Source organism: Triturus cristatus, chromosome 6, assembly GCF_964204655.1.
Source record: "Triturus cristatus chromosome 6, aTriCri1.1, whole genome shotgun sequence".
NCBI lineage: Eukaryota > Metazoa > Chordata > Amphibia > Caudata > Salamandridae > Triturus > Triturus cristatus.
Genome location: NC_140589.1, coordinates 369,258,208 through 369,282,392, shown reverse-complemented (window position 1 = coordinate 369,282,392; position 24,185 = coordinate 369,258,208).

Here is a 24,185-nt window from a genome sequence, read left to right as displayed (position 1 = left end):
ATCACTACACTTCTTGCTAGAGGATATTTACATTATCCACCTATACCTGTGAAAATTCTGAACAGAACCCTCATTGGTATTGTGCAGGTCCATAAGCTGACCTTCCAACTTACATCCAAGTATTGACCTCTTGATATAAAGTTACTGTTAGAAATGGGATTTCTGGTTGGCTAGGGCATGCGCCAAAGCCAGGCAGAAACCACCACTCTAGTCAGGGCTGGGGAGTTACACGCCAAAGATAACCCCTGCTGACCCCCTTGGTAGCTTGGCACGAGCAGTCAGGCTTATCCCGGAGGCAATGTGTAAAGCGTTTGCGCGCGCACCCAGCAACAACACCCAAGGCCCACCACAAAAGAAACTCCACACAAGGTATTATATAAAAATAGCCTTTGTATTATACCAAAACACATTAGATAATATTCACACAATTTACACTGTGCCAACTGGCACTGGGCAGAATTTTACAAGGGACTATTTACACGGGACAGGGCCACATGGGCCACTGTCAGAATTAGCACAAATCACCAAGTGTACATGTAGAATATAACACAAATTATCACTGTAGAACACAACCAGTATCTACTGGCGCAATAATGACCTCAGCGTCATCACACTAGCATCAGGTATAAAACCTATCCTGTATCCATCACAGGGGCATAAACACATTATGCAATTTCTCATTGGTCTAACGCATTAGACCTAACCACCTAAGTACACCTACACTAGGGGCGTATGTCGCACAGGGAAGTACAATCTCCCTAACACCAACCTAAACAGGTAAAACAACCTCCTAGGCAGAAATGACCACATTTAGAGGTATAAAACACAGGGTGCGCAAAACATGCTATACACAGTACATTTCCTAACACCCAATCACATTAGCATGAATCGCAATAACACCTCAATCACATTAGTGTCCAGGTCGCACCAGAACCTAAACGTAGCAGCTGCCCACTACTTGCTGGGCAGCTGGGGACAAGAACAGGGCCTAAACGCTGCAGCTGGCACTAAGTGCTGCACAGCTGGGGAGGCAAATAGGCATGGGCTCTCAATGGCCCCTGATACAGTGTCCATGGTGTTGGAGCCACCTAGGCTCTAAAAACAACATGCTCCCATAGCGTTGGAGCCACAGAGGCTCTAAAGAAACAACCATGTCCCCATAGCGTGGGAGCCTCTCTGGGCTCGAGAAACAATTAGGCCCGTGGGAGCCAGGCAGGCTCAAGAAACAATCGTGCCCAAGCGTTGGAGCCACAGAGGCTCTAAAGAAACAATAAGGCCCCCTTTGTTGGAGCCTCAGGGCTCTTGAACAATAATGCCCCCTTCGTTGGAGCCATCTGGCTCTGGAAATACGTAGCCCCTCTGGAGCGCACTGGCTCCGTGAATAACTATGGCCCGAGCGTTGGAGCCCTCTGGCTCTGGAACAATAATGCCCCCTTGTTGGAGTGGCCCACTGCACCCACGGGCCGCTCTGACTCGGTGCCTCACACCAAACACCCAGCCTGCTCCCTCGGGGGAGTGCGAGTGACGTGCAGCCCAGTCCCCTGCCCAGCCCTTACTCACCAGGCTCCGGCGCAGGGGACTCCTCTTCTGCGGGTGGCAGCACTTCTCAGGCGGCGCGGGGCTTCCCTCGCAGATGGGAGCCTTGCGCTGCTCTCGTACTTCACCCGGGCCCGCAACTCTCGCGCCACTTCGGCCCCAGCCGCTGGCCCCACCCACGTCACAGGCAGACTTGCCTGACTTCCGGGCGGCCACGGCTGGGAAGCGGTGGCGATTCCCTCGATTCAAATGAGGGGTAGGCTCCCTCGAGCGTGACAATAAATGCAGCAGCGGGGTGGGCACCCGCGTGGGACGCCAGTAAGCGGGGTGGGCACCCGTAGTGTTTAGAAAATGAAACGATGACGCAGGGTGGGCACCTGCGCACTAAAAGCAACAATATAAGCGGGGTGGGCTCCCGCTAGGCATAATAAGAATGCGGGGCGGGCACCCGCTCCCGGCAGCATCACGGGGGAATCTCTTCAGTGGGGATTCCCTCAGGCAATAGGCAGCAGCCTGCTGCAGAGCTCCAGTGCTCCTTCAGGGGCCCAATTTCAGCGCTCCCAGGCGCTAGAGGCTGCACCAAGCCCTGGCAGAGTAAAAGGACCAGCAAAAAGGTCCTGAAGGCGTCCAGGGCGCAAAGCAGGGCCCAGGGGCCAGCACACAGGGCCCTCCAGCAGGGAGGTAGCCCCCATGGCGGTCCCTCCTGGGCCCCACCAGCAGCAAGCCCCCCTTGCAGGATCCAAAGGAGAACATTTTGTAAGGGGACACAGCCCCTTTTTATACACATAATACCTTTGTCTCAAGGTGCAGGGGAGGGGCGTACCAGATGCAACTGGTTCTTGAGCACTTTGTTTTGCTCAGCCCCTCTCCCTATTCACAGGACAGGCCAGGGTCATCAGTCGCACCACAGGGGGCGGAGCCAGCATTGTGTGGGGAAAGCCCAGCCCTATTCAGGTCCTAGGTGTACTCCTCCCACTCATCTAGCTGCTGATCTCCCCATTCACCACTGGGTGACTCCTCCTGACTCTGGAGATTCCCTAGCCCGTCACATGACCTCAACCAGCCAATCGCCAGACAAGGCACTCATTTCACACTGCACCCAGAAATGCCCACTTCTAGAAGTGGCACTTCCACACTAGGTACATTGACGCCGCACACATCATCGCGCAGCATTTCATCATGCGAGTTCGTACATACCAAACTCGCACCTGCACTTCCCACGCATCAGGAACTAACATGGTCACTCAGATCCCCCATGCATTCCTATGGGAGGGCAGGTCAGTCTCACTCAATGTAACCCAGAGCGCACGCACTTTACACTGGGACACTGTGTTAAAGCGCCTAGAGGCCTAAATCCACTAGTACAACACAGAAAAAAGGCTAGGATAATGCAAAAAGTTCTAGGGGTGAACTTGCCAGAAGGGCCAAGTCCAACAGTTACACAAAGCACTATTTTCTCAGAAAGACAGCTTTCCAGTGCAACATGCCTTAAGTAAATGTGGCACTATGTTGAAGCTATCCTAACACTCCTAATGAGGTTGTAGTATACTTTTGAAAATAATTTGTTCACCATTTAGGGACTGATTTAGAGTTCAGCGGGCAGGTTACTGCAACAGGAACATGTCTGATCCCATCCGCCGTATTAGAAATGCCATTGGATATAATGCATTTATAATTTGTCAGACGGGATATCTGCCACATTTGTGACAGATTAACTTGTCCACCAAACTCTAAATCAGGCCCTTAGTTTAAAAACAAACCAAAAGGGAATCCCCCTTAGTCTTGGAGATGTGGAATCTCTCTTGCCTTTCTTTATAAAGTATGTTTTGTATGGGGAATGCATCTGCTGCTATTTTTCTCATTTCTACCATTTAATGGCCGTCCACACAACTGTTTTAGCTTTAAAAATGCATCATTCAGCTTCCCTTTAATTACTTTTCCTCGTATTTTGCCTCATTAACTTTTCACTGAAAGATATTTTACGTTAACAATACATCATATATAAATCCCAAACAGTATTGCAAGACAATGAAGCACTTGCACAAAACATAATTAATTCCAAAACTACAGTTTCTCTAATGCTTTGTTTGAAGTTTTAGAAATATTCCTTTGAAAACCTGATTAAACATTATGGTGTGTAAGAACTGATCCAAGGTTTGCAATGAAATTCTACCCTCATGTGAATTTTCCGGATCAGTCTGTAACATCTAACAAGAGGTACGCTTTTTTATTATTGTTGCAAACAAAAGCATTGGTTGAATTTGGCATAATCATAATATATTTACTCAATAATAAAAAATACATTTCTTCTGTGCACCAGTTACCAGATCAGAACAGGTTTCCAGTCTCTAGGCAGGTCAAGCGTTCACCCTACATATATTATTCTTCAGGAGACTGCAACTTTAAAATTGTTGGATGTTCTTATCACCTTCGGAGTTTAAACTAATTACTGCAAAGGACATGCTTTGCAGTGTATGGTGTCCATTTGCAAAGCTGAGGAGGTAAATCTTGTTTTATCTGCAAGTCACGGCCTCCATCTATTGGCGATCGCCCACTGTACCATTATGTATAACCTAGCATTTTGTTCCACTCTACAGACAGAATCCAAAGTAATTATCTTAAAGCAATCACTGTTTTTCTTTTCAAAGCTCTGTTTCTTGGTGAGGACTTCTCCTTCTGCAGATGCTTCTCTGAGGCTCACAAGGACTCATTGTACAAGTGTCAATAGTTGGTCTCTCCTTTGTCCAGTGAGATCATGATTATGTGAAATCTTTCAGTGCTGATAAGCATATGTGTTTGCCTAATTACATGGATTGACATCTCTGGAAGGAAATTGTATCAACTTCTACCTTCGGTGGAAGGAATATAGATATGGGATCAACCAGATGTAATGATTGTGTATTGCAGATAGAATGACGTAGGCACAGCTGCTGGTGTTGCTTTATCATTCAGGGAACACTGCAGGGTCGTGCGTGTTCTCTGATGCCTTTCTGATATGTAGATTTGCTGTTTGTAGTGTGCAAGGTGGTATTGTTGCTTTTGAATGACACAGTGCTATTATTTGGCACATGCTTGGTCGGTTTGTCTCCATTGCTTTTGCAGGTTGTGGAGTACAGGTACTAGCTGCATGTCTCAGATGAAGCATGAGTGTATTTGCAGTTTAATGAAGCTTAGCAGGGCTTGGATGGTAGTCAGAAGCACCTGGTAATTCCTCCAGCTGCGCACGTTTCTGCAGGCCTTTACAATTACTTCAGTAAGTCAGTAGTTTGAATATGCAAGTGGCATACCTCACAGTGAGTGTGGGCATGGCAATTATGAGAGAGCTGTCCGGATTCCCAATTTAGCCATCTGAACACCGGATTGTGAAATCTGACCTGTATGCAAATATGTAGAAACCCTATTTGTATTCCTGTAACCTTTTTTTCCCAGCCCTACTGGCAGCCCCAGAGGGGAGCTTTCTCACAGACCCTTGCTGTCTTTGGAGGTGTGAAACGCCCATATTGTTTCCAAAATCTTTTGAAAAGCGAACTTCTGATGGCAGAAACGGTCTGATGACTCTTTCCACGGCGTCTTGTTCATTTGGTGTCCAAATACACATCTCTTTCACAGTAGCGTAACAAAACTTGTGGGGGGGGGGGGTGGCTGCAAAGTGCATCAAGGGCCACCCAGTGATCAGGACCCAGTCAGGAGCTCTCAGGCCTGCCCGTGCACCGTGTTGGAGGGGCCCTCTGGAACTGGGGTCACCCCCGCACCACGGGGGCTGCTGGAGCTATTGTTACGCCACTGCTCTTTCAGTCACCCTCACCAGACTCCAAGACCTCAGAGAAACAATGAAACCACTCGGAGATTCTGGCATTACCCATTAGCTGCTTTGAATGCCACCCTCGTTGAAGGGGATAGCCAAAGAAAATCAAAAAACAATTTTCTTTACTCATTATCACAGTGGTCTAGTTTAAAAGAATTAAATAAGGGGATAACTGCTACTCTTGAAAGAAGACCCTTCTAGTGAATGAAATTACCTTTTAATGCACGAATGTTAGAATCAGGATTGGGCTGCCTTATAGGGCAGTCTGGAAGGACAGTGTGGAGGGTGGTCTTTTGGTTCTTTGAGGGACTGTTTTATGGTAAGGTGGACTGGTTAATAAAGTACTATCCCTGATATTCCACCAAACATTTCCTGCTGGACACACTTCCATGCCTTGTAAAACACCTAGACAGTGCGTTTTTACACATTCAATAATGCCCGACTGGCAAATAAGGGCCAATTTCTTAACTAACTGATCTTCTGAATTGTTAGTGGGTGTTGCATTATATTTTGGTGCCCTGGCTTATTTTCTACCGAATTACAACCCAGGTTGGAATAGCGAGCGAGGATCACTAAATTAGATTTTCCCTAACAAAGCTGTCCACTCCAACTCTTCTTGTGCAATATAATCACCCTACTAAGCTTGAAATACTGCCACTGAAATCATCTGCCTCAGTCTTTTACGCAGCGTGCTCAGGCTCTATGGGGGTCATTACGATGTCGGACGGAATCCCTTCCGCCCAACACCGCATCGGTCATGGGACCGACAAACACCCGGTCGGTGGTCCCGACCTCCCCATAAGGATGCGGCCGAACACTGTTCGGTCGCATTCCTATATTTTACTTTGGGAGCATGCATTTCGGCCATAAACCAGCTATAATGCATGCTCCCATAGTAAAATGGGAGGTGCTGTTTATCCCTGCACCCTGTGGCAGGCACCTCAAAGTGTCTGCCACAAGGTGAAAGAATCAACAGGGGGGCACCAATCTCCAAACAGAGGCCATGCATTGAAGGGGGCCCTGCTGGGGCACCAATCTCCAAACAGAGGCCATTCACTGAAGGGGGCCATGCTGGGGCCCCCATAACACGCTTTCAGATTTCCATGTCGGCCAGACCAGTATAGAAACCATGTCGGAAAGTGTGCATTGTAATCTCAAGGGCGGAAAGAGCCACTCTTGAGATTACAGACCACATTTTGACTGGCAGAGGGGCTCTCCGAGCCCGTCGGAAGCCATCTGGAATAACTGGCCTGTTTCCTTTCCGACCGCCTCCATCGTAATGAGGTGTACAGAAAGGAAAACTAACGGCCCGTTACCATGCGGCTGTAAAGGCTCCGACCGTATGTCGGAGCCTTTACGAGCCACATTGTTAACAGCCCCTTAATGTTTAAATGATCTGTACACTCACGCTTGCAGGCTCCCTTTATATCCCTAAAACCTCGCATAAACAATTCCATTTGACGTAAAATTTTCAATTGTTTTTCTCTCCTTTCTTTCTTCTCACTGACCCTCTCCTTAACTTCTATCTTGTGTGAGCCTTCTCTCTCTGATTATAGCATACCTTAGATTACAATCATGTTTTCTACATGTCTAGCATTGTATTTCTGTAAATGATTTGTATCTTATTTCATAGGCAACAGCCTATCTCCCTCTAAACTATATTAATGCAATCTAAAAGCAGTTAATCATCGTTAGTCTACGTTCTCACCTCATTGAGTATTTGTATCGATCTTCATAGCTCCCTTCTAATGATCACACCCAGCTTCTTTTAATCTACCACAAAGAAACAGGAATAGGTACACAGAATGGGTTACCCTGAGAGCACATAACTATTTCCAATAGCCAAAAATAACCAATAACCACTGTAACCCCGTGACATGGACTAGTGTTCTACTCGCTTCAGAAGTGCTTCAATGGACCGTCAGGAGTAGTAAGCACAATATAAATGCAATCCCAAATACAAAATGTAAGAAACTTAAAAAAGATTATTGCATTCTTCCCCTCACATATCCTTTGTCTACTACAACATCTCTCAATGGCAAAAGCGGACATGTTCCAACCAATGTTGAACAAAAAAATTGAAAATAGTGGAAACAAGTCAACAAAGTAATTTCTGCATACCTCCAGGACAATGGCATGGAATCCAACCACAACAATAATATCTGGTTCATCATACATGGAATTTTCTAAAGAGATGGAGTGCAATTTGACCGCAGCCAGAGGGTAGGATCTTCCTTGGAAACCAGAAGGAACGTACCCAGTTTGATTTATAAGCAAGCATAAAACATATCATGAACACAATGTCTCTTTTCGGAGGAACTTATTCTTTGAAAATCCGATTTGTTTTTGTAATAAAAACTTTTTGTGTAATTTCTTTGGGGTCCTTGATACTCTGCCGTTCCAATACAAAACCCTATTTTTATGCCTTGTTTCATGGAATTCCCTTGGCAGTTTCATGGAGGATTAATGAATTTTCACATTACAGAAATGTGCATTGTTCCATAGATTCAATAAGTAGAAACACTACTGCACCCTACCATCTGCAGCATCCACACCCAGATGTGCTAGACCTTCAGCCATGTACAGCATCAGCTGCCCAACATGAGTGACCTCTGACCAGCCCCCTCATGCCATGCTCCCACATTATGTGACTTTCACAAGATTGCCGCAAGGATCTGACTCTGGCCACAGATGCAAACAACCTTGGGCCTTGTGCAGTGTGGGTGGGACACAGGGCTTGGCCTCAGACTAGGCCCTTGCACCACCAAACATAGTGGTCTAGCCTCCACCATGCACAACCTTTGATTATACACAGCTAGGGTGGGTACACAGGGCGTAGCATCCGGCCTGGCCCTGCACTCCACCCTTCATGGACATCAGACTCCCACTACTCATGTCCTTCCGACATGTGCATCAAGAGTGGAAGGTAGGGCCAGGTCCTGTGCATCACCCTCAATTGTCCTCTGTCCCCTCTGCACATGACGGAAGGCCGAGGGCATTAGGGATGGGCTGCAAAGTCTAACCACCCTCCATCCCTACTGTGCATGGCTGAAGGTCATACGCAGCGGAATTGGGACAAAGGGACTGGCCTTTGGCCAATTAAACTCCGACTGCACAAGGCAGAAAACTGTGGATTAGCAGGGGTTAGACACAGGCACCAAAGGGTTTACCATTTGGAATCGTCAAGGACCTATGTGGGATACGAAGACCCGGAACTGGGTGCATGGAGCCTCCAAATGTTTTAACATGGGACTTTGAAGCTTGCCCTGGAATCAGGACATTAAGCATGGGATGCTTGTTGGGACTGGGGACCCCCTTGCTGGGCCTAAAGTACTCAGTATCGTGCTGAGACCCATAGACGATCTGTAAATCCTGTGAAATTTTTGTTCCAACTGACTACAAGGGGGATTCATGTAGAGCCCTTACATTTCTATGCAGGACCGAGTTCCTGCATTTTGTAATGGCAGCCATAAAACGTTCTCTTCATCTTGCAGCCAGCCAGTGGGATCCCTTCTGTACTGGGGTTCATCTCTGCATCCACAGGACTCAAATCAGCAATTTGCCCTCAGCCAATGGGTTCTGAGTATATTTGAATTTTGGACCCATGGAGCACAGCAGAACTGGATCTCTGGGTCCTAAACAAACTAATGGCCCAGAGATCTGTAAGATGCAAATTATTCATGCTGAACCTGAACACCTTTTTAAATGGTGGATAGTTTACACCAAAATTGCAATCCTTGAGTAAAGTTCTACCTTTGTGCCAAATCTGGGTCCTAATTCACAAAGGTAAACTTTGACCTGACGTTTAAGTTTGGACTTGAAGTCTTAGTTTAAACCTGAAGTCTAAGGACCCAATACACAAAGGTAAGCTTAGGCTTACCTTTGTGAATTGGGCACTTAAACTTCAGGTCTAAGACTTCAGGTCTAACTTTACCATTGTGAATTTGGTCCTAAGACTGCAGATCTAAACTGGACCCCTGGGGGCAGATTTATGAGACACTTGCGCCACTTTTGCGTCACTTTTAACATGGGAAAAGTGACGCAAAAGTGGCGCAAGGGGTTCATAAATCTGCCCCCTGGTGTTTTTCCATTTAGCTGGTATATCTATACCAAAGAGCAAATAATCCTACAGAAATTAATACAGGAAATGGCACTTTTGGGAACAACGTTTATCTTGACCCCCCACATGATAGATCAAATTAAACTTGCCATGAAGAAGTTTGTAAAGCTTCATGTTGATTCATTTAAGGACATCAACGTTAAGAACATAGAAAATGCCTTTCCTTTGGACACTCTGACCTAACCATAACTTCATTGCTGCTTTTGCCACCAGTATGTGGTACACAGATGAGCAGAGAGTATTCACTATTCACTCAGTACTGCAATAACTGTATTATGGGCATCTGCATATATGGTTTATGACAAGCATTTTTTAATTAGAACATTCGAATGTTGAGAGCTCACTTAAAGGCAATAGAGTAGCTCCGGGCTTAAAATGACTGCTATAAGCCTTCTGCTCCAACATTCCAATGTTTGTTTTTATGTTTCAATTTTGAGCATTATACCCTTAGTGAGTGGAATATTCTAATAGCCTTATAGCTCTTCTGCCTCGGGCTATTGCAGTTGTTAAAGGCCATCTCCCTTATTATAGGCCTTCGCCTGCTGCTCGGGCCTATAACTCAGGTTCAGGGTATCCGAAATAGACCTTAGCATTGGGCTTCAATATAACATTTTTAAAACATAGTTATTTAACAAATACCAGAATGCAAAGAATTGATTTTGCACAGTAAATTTGAAAAAAAAACTGATGAGGGTGCATGATTACTAGGAGGAATGATACCCTGTAATAAGTGCACATAATCTGTGAGGCATAAAATGGCATCTATTTTACTATACGTAGCACACTTAGCCCTTTCTTGGTATTTTTAAATTGTCACATTTGTGCATTTTAAATTTGTGCAGACCCGTCAAGGAAGGCAGAATAAAACGGGGTCAAAAATGTTTTCATTTGCTATGAACATTTTCACAATGTAACAAATCTGCACAACATTTATCAGACACTTTAAAGAATTAGCTTTATCAAATTTTGGGCCAGTTTATCAGGGGGCAAAGTTAAAGAGGGAGCAATAACCTTCTTAATTGCTTATTATTTTAGTACTGTTTGATGAATCAGCGTCAAGTACCTCAAGGGAGGGGGAAAGTAAAAGGTGGCCACAACAACATTTCATTTGCTTATGTTTTTGGTGCTGAAAGATGAATCTGTATCAAATGGAGAAGGCCGTTAGCAAATTACATCCAGTGTACACATTTTAGATTTCTGTGCACAAAATCTGAGAGCGACTTAGCATATTTAGACTACTCTTGGCTTTCTCAATCCATGAAGGTCCATCAAAGGGGGCGGGGTGCATATTTCACGAGGGCCGACAAAAATCGTTAATCTCCTAATACATTTTGTACCATTTATGGAACCCATATAAAATTTGGCAGATGTTTACCAGTTTTATTTTACATTGAATTATGTCAAGTTTTAAGCAGATCCATCAAGAGGGGGGCAGAATGATAAATGGGGGCAATAAAATAATAACCTTGGTTCTGTTTGATTAGTGTGCATGAACTTTGGTGGCTAGGGCCTGATTCACAGAACTAACTTAAGACAAAATCCTAAACTTACTACCATTTTGTTATTCACAGAAGTCACTTACTCATTTTGGTATTCACAGAAGGCACTTACTCATTTCGGTATTCACAGAAGTTAGGAGTCCTAACTTTAGGACTCCTAAATGCCTTCTGTGAATACCGAAAGTCTTAAAGTTAGGATTTTTCTCAGTTTAGGAGTCCTAAAGTTAGGAGTCCTAACTTTACTACTCCTAAACTGACAAAAATCCTCACTTTAAGACTTTCAGTATTCACAGAAGTCATTTAGGAGTCATAAAGTTAGGACTCCTAACTTCTGTGAATACCGAAATGAGTAAGTGCCTTCTGTGAATACCAAAATGAGTAAGTGCCTTCTGTGAATACCAAAATGGTAGTAAGTTAAGGATTTTGTCTTAAGTTAGTTCTGTGAATCGGGCCCTAGCAAATTAAGGTCAGTGAATTGCTAGGCTGGCTCTGGCATCAACTCTTGCAGACCACTGCCAAATGGGGCTAGGCACTGGTCCTGGTCAAAGCCTTTATACCAGGCAATATTGGTGCAAAGTTGAAGACTGTGGTACATCATAAAAACCCCACAAAAGAGCAAAACATGGCGTGGCATGAGTTATATTTTTATATGTGTGCTCCACAATATAACTTGGAAACTTCAGCTTTTTTGTTTTTATGTTCATTGAACAATGTCTGGCGTTTAACTATGTTTTTAAGTAAGTATAAATAAAACAAACTAATCAATCACAACTTTACGGAACAGAGTGTGGCCTAGTCCTTGTGCAGCTCATTTGAAGGAAATCAGAGTATATATCTATATGGGCATTATGGGCAATGAAGTTCCTAAGACCAAAATGCATGGAGATCCATACTTAAACAGCGGTGGACATTGTATAGCAATCAGTGCTGCTCCATGATTAAGGCTTACCAGCCGAAACACATCAGAGATAATTACCATGTTGCCACTTTAAGAAAGAATAGCTTCTCATAGAGAGCTGTGCTTCAGCATTTCTTCTGTGTTGCTGACATATTCGCGGGCAGCTCCGTTCCCTCTGTCTGCTGAAGCTGCCTTGTAGGGTCAGAGGCTCCCCTTAGGAGATGTTTTGGTGCATTGAAATGTGGGAGCGTAACCCGCTCTTACCGTAGGACTTTCCTGGGATACATTTTTGATGAATAAAACGGCGGTGAGCAAGGGATGCGAGAGGGGTATTGGAACCACCTCTTGCGGACTCACAAAGGACTATAGCACGTTAACACGGGTGCAATTACCACGCAGTAGTTTACAACACGGTTGTTACAACGACCGCGTTGTTAACACACGTGGCTTTACATCGCAAGTCGTTTCTGACTTGCGCTAGGTGGCGCGCTGGATTTAGGAATAAAATAAATTACTATTCCTACTCCAGTTAGCCCAACAGCAGGGAATGTGTTGGATTTAAAATCCAACACATTCCCTGCTGTTGCACGCCACCTAGCACAAGTCGTAGAAACAACTTGCGATGTAAAGCCACGCACGGTAACAACGCGGTCGTTGTAACGACCCCGTTGTTACCTGCCAGCTTGGTAATAGCAGCGTTGTAAACGCTGTTTCCCCTCACAAAGAGGGCGTGCATATAATTTAAGCGAGTAGTAACATTACGCATAGTGGAACGCATCTTGGACTTTCAAATGCATCAAAGAAAGGAATTATGACAGAAGCAACACTCCTAAACAAGCATTGGACTGTAAACACTAAATGGGTGTTTTGAAGTCCATTGAAAATAAAGAAAACAATCATATTTCAATCCTGATGCATTATGGGCAGTGAAGTTCCTAAGACCAAGAGGCATGGAGATCCATACTTAAACAGCTGTGGAAATTGTATAGCGATCAGTCCTTCTCTATGATTAAGGCTTACCAGCCTAAACGCGTCAGAAATAATTACCATGTTGCTGCTCTAAGAAAGAATAAAAGCTTCTCGTTGAGAGATGTGCTTCAGAATTTCTTCCGTTTTGCTGACATATTGGCGGGCTGCTCCGTTCTAGCTGTCTGCTGAAGCTGCCCTGTAGGGTCGGAGGCTCCCCTTAGGAGATTTCGTTGTGCAAATATATATAAAATGGATGAATTTAATGAGGAAATAAGCAAAATGGGCCCATCAGACAATGAAAAAAATACCGGGAAGAAATGCTCAACCGCTTGCGTAAGGAGGATAAGATTATTAAAAAGCGAAAGGCTTTCAAGTTTTAACGAGACACTGTGTCACAAGCAAATGCCGGTGATACTGCACAGTCATGTCAGATCTAAGCTCTGTGGCAGAAAGTGAATCTGAGAATGAGCAAGTCTGCCCGGCAACAAAGTTGGGGTTTACAAAACTTTCCTTGACGCAGGAGGTGGATTGCCTGCGTCAGGACAGAAGGCAGACCCTGCAGCCCCATGCACCAAATGCAAAAAACACCAGAGAGCTAACCTCAAGCGCCGCGAAGGGCGGAAAAGACGCAAGCTCAAACAGCGGGGGCGAACAAAACTGCAAAAAAACACAACACAAAAGATGGAATCTCAAATGAACCCCACATCTTCAACTAACTCTACAGCAGTGGACTCATTTGCAGTAATCAACCTCACTACTATGCCTTTGAGCGATACTGAGAGAAACATCTTACCGTTGGGACTATTATACAGCCCGGCCAGCAATTTTAACTATGCGTAAACACGCATTGACCTCTACAAATACACAAGGAAATTGAAATTACGTACATTTCACATGCTGCAAAAAACTGAACATATCTCTCAACAGGCAGCGGCCACCACAGAAATTCAAAGTCCATCTATACTAACGGTCAATGATTTGGCACTTTTATGCAATTTACAAGAACTTAGAGATGAAAGTACAGGAGTCTAATGCATGTGACAATTTCCCAAACTTGAGCATGGCCCGACAGACTCATTTCAAGCCTAAATCAACGTTTAATCCAATATTGCTGCATGACAACATATATGTGTTTAATGAGCTTGTGACTAGTGAATTGAAACAGCTGCATGTGTCTACATTGCACATCCATCGTAAGTTCATCCATCAGAACAATTATGTCCAATTTATAAAGAAGTTGCAAACCAATGACAATATCATTGCCCGTCAGTCAGACAAAGGTGGCAACGTGGTACTTTGGCCACTTGAACTATACTTAGAGGAAGCGCTCAGCCACTTTAATGACCGTAACTGCTACAGACGGAGTGACATGCAAACAGTTGGCGTGGAGTGATTTCTATGTAATGTTGTTGGCATGGAAAAGTGTTGGGCTATTAAGTGTGAATGAGTTAAAATTCCTTTAAAATGACCACCCTGTCATCCCGGTCATTTATTTCATTCCAAAAATACATAAGGAGTCTGAGTAGCCACCAGGAAGGGCGATAATTTCAGAACGCAAAAGTCTCATGGAGAACACATCGCGTTACGTTGATTATTTCCTACAAGACCATGTCGAACAACTACCCTCCTATTTACAAGACACCAGTGACTTTTTGAGGAAAATTAATGGCAACAAGACTATAGACTAATCACCCTTGACGTCACTTCGCTGTATACCAGTATACACCACCGGGATGGTATCAAAGCTGTAGATCATTTCTTAAGTACCAAACCTATTTGCATGCTGAACCATAACAAAATGCTATTGAACATGATTTCAATATGTCTGAATAACAACTATTCCAGAACCAGATCTTTCAGCAGACAAGAGAAGTCGCTATTGGGGCCTGCTTCTCCCCTAGCTACGCCTGTCTCCACATGGGACTATGGGAGGAGTAGGTCCTCAACACCACGTTTGCTGATGTCGAACACGTGATACTCTGGTAACGCTATATTGATGACCTATTTCTTATCTGGAAAGGTAACAAGCAAGAGGCACTCATGTCCATTCAGCACATCAACCATAATGACTTGAATCTGCACTTTACAGCCCATCTGAGTAAAGAAGTAGTCAATTTTTTGGATGTAGAGGTTTTCATCGACAATGGGAGGCTGGAAACCAGACTACGCCGTAAGCCAACGGCAGGCAATACAGTGCTCTATGCTACTAGCCACCATCCTGAACACCTGATTCGCAGCATTCCCTTTGGGAAAATGCTGCAAATCAGACGCATTTGTAGCATGGATGACGACTGTATTAAGGCCCAGAACGAGAGTAGGAGTAGGTTCCTGGGTAGGGGCTACTCAGCAGATATGGTTGATAAAGCCATCAAAAAACAGGACTAGTCTCTAGAACAATGGCCTTGACTACTAAAAATTCAGGAAAACCACACACAACCTCTTCTCTAACTGCAGAACCGCCCAGATTAATTTTTACCTATCATCGTCAACACCGTGCCCTGCGCAAGATTATTAACAAAAATTGGGTCATGGTTCGCAATGACCCGGTGATAGGAGGGTCACTTGCTGATTCTCCTAGTATAGCATTCAGGAAAGCTCGTTCCATGTGTGACATGTTGGTTAAAAGCAGTCCGGAAGTTGTAACTACTAAAACATGGCGCCGCACTGTGAAGGGATTTGTTAGATGTTCTACTGGCAAAGCATGCAAATATGGCAAAAGCAGAATATCCTACAAGATTCCTTTCCATGATGATCCCATCACCATTTCAAAGAGGCTCATTTGTTAAACTGAATTCGCCGATATGTGCTGGAGTGTTCGTGTGGCCTGCAATTTGTGGGGAGTACCAAGTTGCAGGTCCACAAGAGGATACCCCAGCACATTAGGGTGATCAGTAACAATGATGCATCATATCCGGTTGCCAGACACTTCAAGGAGGTCCATGGCAATTGCCTGGATCACCTTAGCTACTTTGTGGTGGACATGATTCCACCACTCAGGCACGGAGACAACTGTGAAGATCTCCTCAGAAAATTGGAAACTAGGTACATCCTGGAGTTGGATACTAAGACGCCCCAGGGCCTCAACTCCAGTGAGGACCTATACACATGTTGATAATGCTTCCAAGTAGCCCATCCAGCTGTACTGATGCCTTAGATACATTTTACACCCTGCCTCTAAAAGTTTTTACAAACACTTTTTGCACATTTTGTATTTTTATTCTTAGTAGCACTATGTTATGCACTTGCACTTTGTTTAAAAAAGCATAGAGAAACAACCAGAGGCCACTAGGGCAATACCCTTCGTTTGTAGGCAGCAGTACTTAAAGGCAGCGACTAATTTAGCACTCACACTGGTAGGAGTATGTAACTAGTGAGGTAACTCAAACCAGTTAGGTCGGCCTCAAACTCCTATAGGAAATTGTTTATTTGGATTTATTATAGGACCCATTTTTCCTTGCGTGATTTGCCTTTTTTGCACTATGAGCTATTTTTTATTATTTATGTAGTAATAAATATTTGAATATTTATCATGGTGTTTTAAAACCCTAAATGTTAGTCAATATGATTGCAAGATACTTACTATGAATCCATACCCACTTGGGTTATAATGCCAAGCATTTGCACTATTGGATATCAACCTTACAAAAAATTGTTTTTATTCTGTACATTTGCACTTTGAAGTCGCTTTTCAGTATTTTTTATTCTTTAATGTTTGTGTATTAATGAGCATTTTAAATATTGAAATTGTTTTTATGTAGTTGCTTATTGTTGCTCTGAATCCAATATGAATATATACCCACTTGGGTTTTATCTTCCAACTACTTGCGAATAATGATCGCATGAATTTGGTCGTAATTCTGTCTAGGTTCACTTGGAAATGTTTTTAGTTATTTTTAAATGTCCATGAATTAATGCACATAACCTGATTGCTGCTGTACCAATGCTATGTCGCTATACATATTTTTTCCATGTCTATTGCACTGTGTCGTGATTATCACGTACTGTTGCACTGTCACTTTAAAAGTGGGGACACTCCTCATGGCGTCATGTGATCAAGGCCTCCCGAAGGCCGAAACTCGTCATGGCGGTAGTGCTGGGTTTCTGAATCAATAAAATACCTTGCACGAAGACATGGGTCCGTATTCGTCTTTTCCTGGACAATTGGATTAATTTGGCGAAGTTTGGTTTCAGGGGCGTTATAGTTAGCTGGACTTTTCACTCGTACAAAACCATTGAAATTCCCCCGTTATAGTTAGTTCAGCTAACTATAACTCGCGTGACCGCAATGCACTGCTGATGACGTCACATATTACATCACTCATGACATGGTCAGTGACATCACTCATGACATCATTGATGACATCTCAAATGACATCACTGATGACATCATCCAGTGAATGTGTGTTTTTCATAAAATTACATATGTTTTATATATGTATATCTCAAGGTCGATGGAAGAATAAATGGGTATATAAGTGTCTAAATGGATGATTTGTTTTTGAAAAATTGATTGTATAACTGACTGATTAAGTGTATCTTATTGAATACATGGGTTAGTGAGTAATGTTTAAATATGTAAATATCTGTATCAGTCTCTCACTTTGTGTATAAGTGGCTGCATAGGTTGGTGAGTAGCTACATGAGGGTCTATATAGGTTATTAGTTGGTTTGCGTCTGAGTGTCTGTATGGTTCGGTCGGGGGTATTACGTAGTGCATAGGTGCATGAATGAGTGACTCGCTGTTTGTATGTGTTGAAGACAGCATGTGTGCAGGACTGTATGGGTGTATGAGTGTGTGCATGGGTGTGTTAGTGAGTGAATGACTGTCTCAATAGTGTCTTTATGAGTAACTACATATGTTTTAAACTAGTATATGTGACTATTGGTGTATATAAGTGAGTACATGTGAGAGTGAGAGATTGAAAGAGTTCCTGTATAAATAAGTACGTGTTTCTATAAGTGATTGTTTAAAAGACTAAGTATGTGCAAGTTTCTGTAGATGTAAGTGTGGTGGTGTGTGTATAACTGTATATGCAAGTAAATGGATGTTTGATTCTTTATTAGCATGAGTGACTAGGTGTGTGAGTAACTCTATGGATGAGTGGCGTTGTGTAACAGGATGTATAGGTGTATGAGTACATATGATGAGTGAGTACATGTATGAGTGACTGTATAGGACTGTTGGTGAATGAGTGGATGTGTATGTGGATCTTAAAATTACTGAATAGGTTGTTGTAACTGATATTGGTATGTCCATTGTTTTGAAAATTTTAGTTTCTATTTTTGAATGTGTGTATCAAAGGTAATATTAGGGGGAGAGGAGGTCTCCCACTCTATCACAAGGATGATGTCATCAGTGATGTCATTTGAGATGTCATCAGTGATGTCATGAGTGATGTCACTGACCATGTCATGAGTGATGTAATATGTGACGTTATCAGCAGTGCATTGCGGGCACGCGAGTTATAGTTAGCTGAACTAACTGTTACGGGGGAATTTCAATGGTTTTGTACGAGTGAAAAGTCCAGCTAACTAAAACGCCCCTGAAACCTATGGTTTTTTCAGTGAATTTCTAAGGTCTTTTAAATGCTAATTCCTAACTATAACGTGCCTAAAACCTATGGTTTTTTCAGTGAATTTCAAAGGTTTTTTAAATGCTAATTTCTAACTGTGCCTACAGAGATAGGACATGTGAAGAAAGAAGAAAAAACGCACGGAAAGAAAAAAAGAAATGCAGAAAGAAGCAACAGAAGCCCTCAAAGACGAAGAAAAGTGCAGGAAGAAGGATAACGTGCAGAGAGAACAAACAGAAGAGCAGAAAGAAGCCTTGTTGCAAAATCATCCTGTACCCTCAACTTTTTCATATGGATACTGGTGGTAACTGAGTCTGACTAACCAGTCCTAGAGCCAGTGCTATGTTAAAAGACACTCAGAATACAGTGAAAACACCTACATACACTAGGGAACACTATGCGTTGGGGTCCCCCTGTGATCAGCATGACCTCCTCTGTAAGCCCCTAGTATATAATAGGGCAGGGGATTAAAACTACCTCTTAAAATGAGCCACAGGGCGTGTTTGCACACGTCACCCCAGGCCCCGTCCCCTCACTTCCCCACTGTGTAAACACGCCCTGTGGCCATTTTAAGTTGGGAGATTAAGTCCCCTTGAATCCTGAGGGTCCCTAGGGTCCAACTAGACCACTAGGTACCTCCAGTAAGCGCCACAGAGCTGCGTTGCAGAGAGATGTAAAAAGGGGCACGTCCTAGACCACCTTTCTGCAACGCAGCGCAGTGGCGCTTACTGGAAGCACCTGGTGGGCTAGTTGGCCCAGAGGTTAACTCAGGATTGAAGGGGAATTATTTCCCCAACATTAGCCAATTATTATCTGAACTTTGTACTGAGCGAAAAACTTTGAACTACATCGACCAAGATGCCTGGAGGTAATGACGCTGAGACGTGATGGCAGTGTGCTCCTATCCCCTTTTACCATTTAAAAAGGCTCCCTCGAGCCGCCTGAGCTGATGAGCTTGGGAGCGCCTGCTTGCCCTGAGTGGAATTATGCCTGTGAAAATTAAGCGGCAGCATGTCCAGCAACCTACGAACTCTTTCCCTACTGATGACGGAGAAGTGTGGCTCAATGATTAGAGCGGCAGACCCTGATGCAGAGGTCTAGCCCGGGACCAGGGTTCAATTCCCCGCCTCGGCGGGTCATGGGCTCAAAAATTCCACGGACCTGATAATTCTCGCCTCGGTGCCTATTCCAATCATGGAGTCCCACTATGCAACTCTGGGCAATAGCTTGCTTAATCTCCACAACGGCCCCCACAACGCTAAGGATGCCTGGCCTCCACCCTGGGGGTGCCCACGAGTAGACGCCTCACAGGGAAAGCCAGGATGGGTTCCACAGCGGTATTCGTACAAGCGCCTTGAGACCCTTGCAGGTGAGTAGTGCGCTATACAAGTATCAAATTTACATTTTATTTACATTTACGGAGGAATCCAGAAACACGTGTCTAGGGATACGCAACAAAAAACATGGCATTAGCCAATTATTATATGAACTTTGTACTGAGCGAAAAACTTTGAACTACATCGACCAAGATGCCTGGAGGTAATGACGCTGAGACGTGATGGCAGTGTGCTACTATCCCCTTTTACGCGCTTACTGGAAGCACCTGGTGGGCTAGTAGGCCCCCAGGGTCCCTCAGGATTGAAAGGGAATTATTTCCCCAACTTAAAACGCGCCACAGGGCATGTTTGCACACGTCACCTCAGGCCTCGTCCCCTCCCTTCACCACTGTGTAAACGCGCCCTGTGGCCGTTCTAAATTGAGAGATTAAGTCCCCTTGAATCCTAAGGGTCCCTAGGGTCAAACTAGCCCACTAGGTACCTCCAGTAAGCGCCACAGAGCTGCGTTGCATAGAGGTGTAAAAAGGGGCGTGGCCTCAGAACACCTGTCTGCAACGCAGCTCCCTGGTGCATACTGGAGATACCTGTTGGGCTAGTTGGCCCTCAGGGACCCTCAGTATTGAAGGGGAATTAATTTCCCAACTTACAACTGGCCAGGGGGCGCGTTTGCAGAGTGCTGCAAGGAGGGGGCGTGGCCTCCAGTGCGATGCCGGTCTTTTATTTATTTTATTTTTTTAAGTAGGAGGGCTGTGTAACCCCCTTCTTTTTCTAATATACTGGCCCTGGTGACCCCATCCCCCAGGGCCTGCACCCTAATTTTTTTGTTGAAAAAAATAAATTTTGCCCTCCCATGGTCTTAATCGGCCCCGGGGACCCCAATCCCCGGGTCATGACCTTTTTATTTTTTTATTCTTTAGGAGGGGGCTGCGTTGCCCCCCACCTCAGGCCACTTATGGCCCGGAGACCCCATCCCCCGGCGCCAGCATTTGTTTTTTATTTTTAAAAAAATATATATATTTATAGAAACACCTAGGACATGCTGGACAAACCGTATATACCTATCACCATGACGATTTGCGTGATATTCATTAAAAGGTGACTATGCATAGAATGAATCCACATGGAATGTATTTACACCGCTAGTGAAGCTCTGACGTGTCGGACGCCCTACCGTGCCTAATCCCGGCGCCCCCGCCGGTGGGTGCTCTCCAAGTAGACACCCTTGTCGTTTATTTATACAAACATGGGTAGCTATTGACCGGCACATTTAATATACACGTACACCAAGCCATTCAAAGGGGATTCGACAAAAATTCGACCAAACTATGCAAGAAACCCCCCTCACGGTTAATAAAACACACATCCACCGCCGGATGTGTAATACTTTTTATTTTACTCTCTGGAAAGGAGACGAACCTCACTTGAGAGTCACAGCGTGCTCCTGGCTGAGCCCAATGCTGTGTTACACCCACCAGTGCCCGCCTCTGTGTTGTATTCCACCAGCTAGTGCGTATGCTATGGCACTCTCTAGCCCATGTGCACTGTAACACCACCCCGTGAATATGTCATGCCACACTTGCCTTCGCACGGGTTCTATTGCCCCATCTACCGTGCCTTCCTCGAGGCCTATGTTATAACGCACAGTGCTATGCCATACATATTACAATCTGGGATCCATATCTTTGTCACAGTGCATATGCAACATTACACTCCCAAGCACATATTTTATATTACAACTTTAGAGACTAGTTAGGTTACACAACACTGCCCTGTGCATATTACACTCCAAGGCGCATATCGCATAGCACGCACTAGTGCCTGTGCTATCTCGCGCTCTCCAATGAATCTGTCATTGCTCACAATGTATTGCATATTATATTTCACGCCCCGGTTCATCTTATATCACACTTTTTGGTGAATAGTTTATACTATATCTAGTTTTATTTTCAATCGTGCTCTCAGGACTATGTTCTATAGAACACTGCGTCCACCTACCCTTTTCACGGGCATTACATTTTGCGATGGGTGGTGGAGGGTCAGGGGGTGTTTCTGCCAAGTGAGCCCGGAGTCACAGTCACAAACGTCCTCTTCTTCCTGAACACAAGTGAGATTATGCTGCATACTTGTTCATATTTTAAGTAGTTGACACAGACACACATTTTAAAAACAATAAAGTTCCTAATACCCAACTTCTCTGAACAGTTAGCTTGCTGCCCCATCCACCTCCTCCCTATCCTCTGTTGTCTGAATCCATGGACTAGCCTCCTCCCTCCTGCCGTGCATGGTCTGATGTGCTGCCACTGCCCTTCATTTAGCATGATGTACCAGTCCACTCCTCCTGCCCTCCATTGCCCAATTCTATGGCCCATCATTAACCTCCTGCTTAGCCTCTGTGCTTAGCTTGCTGCCCCTATTCTCCTTCCCCCTGCCCTCCGATGTCTTTGTGCATGCCCCTGCTCCATCCTTTTTGCCCACCATGTTCCATGGACCTGCCACTCCTATCTACTCTGAGTGTTCTGTTGAGCTGCCACTCCCCACCCACCTGCCTATCATTGTCAGATGACTGTAACCTGTCCCTGTCACCTCCACCCTGCCTGTCCTCATGACATGCCCCTATCCCCTTCCTCCTGTCCTCCATGGTCCATTTTACTGCCACACCCTTCTGCCCTCCCTGGTCTGTTGTGCTGCAACTGCTCCTCCTGCCTGCCCTGCGTGGTCTGTTGTGAGGCCCCTTCCCCTGAACTCTCTTGTCTGTGCCCAGGTCCTGACCCTCCCTTCTATCCTCCATGGTCCTTTGTGCATGCCCCTGCACCCTCCTTCTTGCCCATCATAGCCATTGTGCTGCCACTAATCCTCCCGCTTGCCATGCATGGTCTTCTGTGCTGCCATGGCCCCTCCCACCTTCCCTCCATGGTCTGTGTGTATGCCACCATAGTCTCATTGTTGCTCTCCATGGTGTGCCTTGTTTCTAGTGCCCATCCTGCCTGACCTCCATGGTCATCTTGCTGCTCCTGCCCTGCCCCCTTACCCCCAGCCCTCTGTTTCCATGTGCAGACCCCTATTCCCTCCCTCCTGGCTTGTCTGTTCCATTGTAATGCCCCTGATCCGTCCCTCCTGCCCTTTATGGTCTGGTATGCTGCAGCTTTCTCTCCTGTCTGTCCATTATGGTCAGCTAGCTACCATTGCCTCTTTCCCCTCTGTTCTCTGTTGTCATTGTGCATGGTTCTGTCCCCTCCCTATTGCTTTCTATAGATTGTTGTGCTGCACTCCCGTCCCGCATGCGCTGTGTGGTGTATTGTGCTGCTGCAAACCCTGATGCCTGCCCTGTAGGGTCAGTTTGGTGCACCTCTCCATGTCCCTTCTGTCCTCTGTTATCCGAGTCCATGTCCCTACCCCGATTCCTCCTGCCTACCATGATCCAATGTACCATACTTGCGAACATTTTGAACTTGGTAAGAGGGAGATTTTGAAAAAAAACTGGGGTATTGATTTTCCCCTTTGAGTTACATTGATAAAGAGGAGATTGTAGACAGGAGACAGATCAAATAAAGCCCATTTGAGCTAAAAAACATTGGACGTTTCCTGGCTAAAACGGGTCTGTTGGCATGTATGGTTGTACTACCACTGCCTCTTCCTTCTTCCCACAATGGTCTATTATATTGCCACAGCCTCTCTTGCCAGTCCTGTATTGTTGGTTTGTTGCCCCTGCCCCCCTTTCCACTGCCCTCCATAGTCTGTTGTGCTGCCACTGCCCTTCCTGCCTGCCCAGTGTGGTCAAATTGTTGCCTCTGCACTCTCCTACCTGCCTTCAATTTTCAGAGTCCGTGCCCCTGGCCTCTGCCTCTCAACAGTATCCCAATGAAAAACTAGATTGCTAACATTCTATATTTATAACAAAAGTGTGGAACGCCTGACGCCATCTTGATGTAATCAAAACTGTAATACCGAGAGTATTTCCTTTAGAAATTACATATATGAGAAGGTCTTATTTGCATGAAAATTATGGTTAGTGCTCTGAAAAACTAAAATGAGGACATATTTTCTAAGTTTTCAAATAGCGACAAAGAACTTTTAAATTATTTGTAATCTTAGCTTTTTTATCCAGTTGACCACTTGATTAAATGTTGCATCCAAGGGGAGAGGTGTGGTGTTACTTCCAGAGCTGCAGACTTTGCAACTGGGGAACCAGGTTGGAGTTTCTGCTTCAGCTCAACATTCTGTGATTCTGGTCAAATCACTTAATCTTCCCATGTCTACAACCAAAATTAATTTGATCTTGTGTGATCTAACCAATGCTCATGTAAAGCACTCCAATACCTGACAAGTCTGTACTATATAAAACTGCAAATACACAAAAAATAAGTGTTTTGCACACTTCTGTCATTAGGCTACATGTGGGCTACATCTGGGTGATATTTGTGCTGCAGTTGGGCTCTTTTGTCTCTGGT